Source organism: Crinia signifera, chromosome 7, assembly GCF_055691185.1.
Source record: "Crinia signifera chromosome 7, ASM5569118v1, whole genome shotgun sequence".
Classification (NCBI taxonomy): Eukaryota; Metazoa; Chordata; class Amphibia; order Anura; family Myobatrachidae; genus Crinia; species Crinia signifera.
In genome coordinates this window covers 19442735-19448754 of record NC_139223.1, presented here as the reverse complement: position 1 = coordinate 19448754, position 6020 = coordinate 19442735, and the positions used below count along the sequence as shown (strand labels likewise).

The window sequence follows — 6020 nt, the reverse complement described above, 5'->3', positions numbered from 1 at the left end:
CACGGAGAGATCTGTGCTGGGGCATACACGCGGAGAGATCTGTGCTGGGGCATACACGCGGAGAGATCTGTGCTGGGGCATACACGCGGAGAGATCTGTGCTGGGGCATACACGCGGAGAGATCTGTGCTGGGGCATACACGCGGAGAGATCTGTGCTGGGACATACACGCGGAGAGATCTGTGCTGGGGCATACACGCGGAGAGATCTGTGTTGGGGCATACACGCGGAGAGATCTGTGCTGGGGCATACACACGGAGAGATCTGTGCTGGGGCATACACACGGAGAGATCTGTGCTGGGGCATACACGCGGAGAGATCTGTGCTGGGACATGCACTCTGAGAGATCTGTGCTGGGGCATACATGCGGAGCGATCTGTGCTGGGGCATACATGCGGAGCGATCTGTGCTGGGGCATACACGTGGAGAGATCTGTGCTGGGGCATACACGTGAAGCGATCTGTGCTGGGACATACACGTGGAGAGATCTCTGCTGGGCCATACACGCAGAGAGATCTGCGCTGGGGCATACACGCAGAGAGATCTGCGCTGGGGCATACACACGGAGAGATCTGCGCTGGGGCATACACACGGAGAGATCTGCGTGTGATCTGAGTAACCTGGGAAATGTGTCAGTGAATAATGAGTACACCTGTGCACCTGCCGGGTAACCTGGGAAATGTGTCAGTGAGTAATGACTGCACCTGTGCTCCTGCTGGCTTACCTGGGAAATGTGTCAGTGAGTAATGAGTACACATGTGCACCTGCTGGGAGACCTGGGAAATGTGTCAGTGAGTAATGAGTACACCTGTGCTCCTGCTGGGTGATCTGGGAAATGTGTCAGTGAGTAATGAGTACACATGTGCACCTGCTGGGATACCTGGGAAATGTGTCAGTGAGTAATGAGTACACCTGTGCACCTGCTGGGTGATCTGGGAAATGTTCCAGTGAGTAATGAGTGCACCTGTGCACCTGCCGGGTAACCTGGGAAATGTGTCAGCGAGTAATTAATGCACCTTTGCACCTGCTGGGTGACCTGGGAAATGTGTCAGTGCGTAATGGGTGCACCTGTGCACCTGTGCACCTGCTGGGTGACCTTAGAAATGTGTCAGTGAGTATTTAGTACACCTGTGCTCCTTCCGGGTGACCTGGGAAATGTGTCAGTGAGTAATGAGTACACATGTGCACCTGCTGGGTGACCTGGGAAATGTGTCAGTGAGTAATGAGTGCACCTGCCGGGTAACCTGGGAAATGTGTCAATGAGTAATGAGTACACCTGTGCACCTGCTGGGTGACCTGGGAAATGTGTCAGTGAATAATGAGTACCCCTGTGCACCTGCCGGGTAACCTGGGAAATGTGTCAGTGAGCAATGACTGCACCTGTGCTCCTGCTGGGTGACCTGGGAACTGTGTCAGTGAGTAATGACTGCACCTGTGCTCCTGCTGGCTGACCTGGGAAATGTGTCAGTGAGTAATGAGCACACCTGTGCTCCTGCTAGGTGACCTGGGAAATGTGTCAGTGAGTAATGAGTACATCTGTGCACCTGCCTGGTGACATGGAAAATGTGTCAGTGAGTAATGAGTGCACCTGTGCAACTGCCGGGTAACCTGTGAAATGTGTCAGTGAGTAATGAGTACACCTGTGCACCTAATGGGTGACCTGGGAAATGTGTCAGTGTGTAATGAGTACACCTGTGCACCTGCTGGGTGACCTAGGAAATGTGTCAGTGTGTAATGAGTACACCTGTGCACCTGCCGGGTAACCTGGGAAATGTGTCAGTGAGTAATGAGTGCACCTGTGCACTTAATGGGTGACCTGGGAAATGTGTCAGTGAGTAATGAGTGCACCTGTGCACCTGCCGGGTAACCTGGGAAATGTGTCAGTGAGTAATGAGTGCACCTGTGCACTTAATGGGTGACCTGGGGAATGTGTCAGTGAGTAATGAGCACACCTGTGCACCTGATGGGTGACCTGGGAAATGTGTCAGTGAGTAATGAGTACACCTGTGCTCCTGCTGGGTGACCTGGGAAATGTGTTAGTGAGTAATGACTACACCTGTGCTCCTGCTGGGTGACCTGGGAAATGGGTCAGTGAGTAATGACAACACCTGTGCACCTGCTGGGCGACCTGAGAAATGGGTCAGTGATTAATGAGTACACCTGTGCACCTAATGGGTGACCTGGGAAATGTGTCAGTGAATAATGAGCACCCCTGTGCACCTGCCGGGTAACCTGGGAAATGTGTCAGTGAGCAATGACTGCACCTGTGCTCCTGCTGGGTGACCTGGGAACTGTGTCAGTGAGTAATGACTGCACCTGTGCTCCTGCTGGCTGACCTGGGAAATGTGTCAGTGAGTAATGAGTACACATGTGCACCTGCTGGGAGACCTGGGAAATGTGTCAGTGAGTAATGAGTACATCTGTGCACCTGCCTGGTGACATGAAAAATGTGTCAATGAGTGCACCTGTGCACCTGCTGGGTGACCTGGGAACTGTGTCAGTGTGTAATGACTGCACCTGTGCTCCTGCCTGGTGACATGGAAAATGTGTCAGTGAGTAATGAGTGCACCTGTGCAACTGCCGGGTAACCTGTGAAATGTGTCAGTGAGTAATGAGTACACCTGTTCACCTAATGGGTGACCTGGGAAATGTACTTAAACACAGGGAAACAGTGGTCCACAAGTAGAGGGCCACCGTTCACAGAAAGAATTCCTTTTTGGAGGCACACTTTTGAATAGATGATGATGGTGTTGAATGAGTGAAGTAAAACTTAACTTTTATTTCCAATGATTTTTTTTAAAATAATGCTAGCTCTATGTTTACATATAATGCATAATTTATCATAGAGAATTAAATGCGTGAAAATAATTATTTAAGAATTTTTTAAGTTTTTAATGAAAAAACAAAAGTGGAAAAACAAAACAGGGGTGGGCCACTCAAAATTAATAACGTATTTTTATCAACATGAAGGCAAATGGCCATGAATTAATAGCAATAGGGTGGCCGATAAGTGGTGTTATTAAGTAATCATGTGTTGTTAACAAATGATTAAATAGGGTCCCCAATAGGCCCAAATGATAGTATGTCCAGCGTCTGTGAGAAGTCTGTACTACTGGTTTGTTTCGTATCGTCAAAAAGTAATTTTACGAAAAAATATATATATGAATTAACCAGGTACACCAAAATCATTGGAAATAAAAGTTAAGTTTTACTTCACTCATTCAACACCATCATCATCTATTCAAAAGTGTGCCTCCAAAAAGGAATTCTTTCTGTGAACGGTGGCCCTCTACTTGTGGACCACTGTTTCCCTGTGTTTAAGTATACTAGTACTTGATTCCTGGGGGCACCTCCAACACTTAATACTGTCTATATTTGTTAAGACTCAATAGTATTGAAGTTGGTTCTATAACTACATTGTACCAAACTTTTTGTCCTGTGCGGGATACTATCCCTATTTGCGACCTGGGAAATGTGTCAGTGTGTAATGAGTGCACCAGTGCACCTGCTGGGTGACCTAGGAAATGTGTCAGTGAGTAATGAGTACACCTGTGCACCTGCCGGGTAACCTGGGAAATGTGTCAGTGAGTAATGAGTACACCTGTGCACCTGATGGGTGACCTGGGAAATGTGTCAGTGAGTAATGAGTACACCTGTGCTCCTGCTGGGTGACCTGGGAAATGGGTCAGTGAGTAATGACAACACCTGTGCACCTGCTGGGCGACCTGAGAAATGGGTCAGTGATTAATGAGTACACCTGTGCACCTAATGGGTGACCTGGGAAATGTGTCAGTGAGTAATGAGTACACCTGTGCACCTGCTGGGTGACCTAGGAAATGTGTCAGTGAGTAATGACTGCACCTGTGCACCTGCTGGGTGACCTAGGAAATGTGTCAGTGAGCAATGAGTGCACCTGTGCACCTGCTGGGTGACCTAGGAAATGTGTCAGTGAGTAATGAGTACACCTGTGCACCTGCCGGGTAACCTGGGAAATGTGTCAGTGAGTAATGAGTGCACCTGTGCACTTAATGGGTGACCTGGGAAATGTGTCAGTGAGTAATGAGTATACCTGTGCACCTGATGGGTGACCTGGGAAATGTGTCAGTGAGTAATGAGTGCACCTGTGCACCTGCCGGGTGACCTGGGGAATGTGTCAGTGAGTAATGAGTGTACCTGTGCACCTGCCGGGTGACCTGGGAAATGTGTCAGTGAGTAATGAGTGTACCTGTGCACCTGCCGGGTGACCTGGGAAATGTGTCAGTGAGTAATGAGTGCACCTGTGCACTTAATGGGTGACCTGGGGGTACTTATGAGTTATCTGGGCGCCCGATTTTTTGATTGTATGCCTTAAGTTAAGGCATACAATCAGATGCGATGCGATGCGATATCGCATCGCATCGCATGAGACCATCGGATGCGATGACCCGATTTTTCCATAGGAATCAATGTTAAAATGGACTGAGTCCATTTTAACATGGAATTCAATGGGAAAAGGGGTCCTTTTCATACCCCTACTATCCAAGTGGGCATGGAGTTGGATATAAACCTGTGGCGAGCGTAGCGAGCCACCGAGCCCGAAGCGTGGCGAGCGAAGCGAGCCCCGCGAGGGGACGGTATTCTGTGTCCCCTCGCGGGGCTCGCTGCGCTCGCCAACTCCATGCCCACTTGGATAGTAGGGGTATGAAAAGGACCCCTTTTCCCATTGAATTCCATGTTAAAATGGACTCAGTCCATTTTAACATTGATTCCTATGGAAAAATCGGGTCATCGTATCGCATCGCATCGCATCCGATGGTCGCATGCGATGCGATGCGATGTGCCCGATCCGACCCGATTTAGAAATCGGGCGCCCAGTTAACTCACAAGTACCGACCTGGGAAATGTGTCAGTGAGTAATGAGTACACCTGTGCTCCTGCTGGGTGACCTAGGAAATGTGTCAGTGAGTAATGAGTACACCTGTGCACCTGCCGGGTAACCTGGGAAATGTGTCAGTGAGTAATGAGTGCACCTGTGCACCTGCAGGGTGACCTGGGAAATGTGTCAGTGAGTAATGAGTATACCTGTGCACCTGATGGGTGACCTGGGAAATGTGTCAGTGAGTAATGAGTACACCTGTGCACCTGCAGCAGGGGGTTTTAGTTTTTGGGGACGGTTCAGGAACCATTACTGCAGATGTTGTACACTCAACCCCAAACAAGGGGCAACTGTGTTAGGACCATACGATGTGTTAGTGGCCTTAAAGTAATTGATGCTCTTAATAGGTGTTAGATGGCTTCATATTTTTTAAAGTAAAAAAAAGGGAATTTAACAAGAAAATACAAAAAAGGTAGAAACAATTATAAAAACATCTTAAAAGCAATGATTTATTTGTTGAAATAAATACTTTCATTCACTATGCTGTGCACAATAATTGATGTTGTGGTAATTTGAGGCTATTCATTTATTTATAACCCCTAGAATGACGTGTAAGTATTGGTCCATCTGTCATTAGGGGTTCTGAGCAAGTCCCTACATTTTTACCGTCAAATATTTTCTGACCTTTTAAAACCGTCAGGAGCGTGCGAGAAAAAAATGTACTCAGAAAAAGCGGGATACGGGCAAAAAGTCGACATTAGTTTCTCACTTTTTTTGAGCCGACATGTGCCAACATGTAGCATTTCAGGTAGCGGTCCTCATCCGCTTTGGCGTGGAGGGAGAATAGAATAGTGTGCTGAGCGCAGTGAGCCATGCGTGGGGATGCACGCTGTACACTGACACGGTGCCCATCCACTGTGTCAACCTTTTGACTGTCAACATTCCCATTGTTGACCTAATGCTTGTGCCGACCTTCCACGCATGTCGACCTATTTCATGTGTCAACATAAGCCATGTCGATGTAATATTGGTCTACCTAATGGCCCATACACAGAAAGCTCTATGGTGTCAGGAAATGGATTTGCACAGTGTATGTAAATGTACACATTCAGGATTTGGTGGGGTGACCGTAACACGTTCCTAGCTAGCCATCCGCTTGGATCCTA

At 48.2% G+C, this 6020-nt stretch overlaps 1 long non-coding RNA gene across 1 annotated transcript; it reads right to left on the bottom strand.

Moving 5' to 3' along the window:
- Positions 1-3935: 3935 nt before the first annotated feature.
- Positions 3936-5124, bottom strand: LOC146021401 (uncharacterized). The gene is made up of 3 exons (XR_014450892.1): positions 5069-5124; positions 4077-4120; positions 3936-4016 (listed from the first exon to the last, which is right to left on the bottom strand). It is a non-coding gene; the product is annotated as an uncharacterized LOC146021401 (long non-coding RNA).
- Positions 5125-6020: the final 896 nt, after the last annotated feature.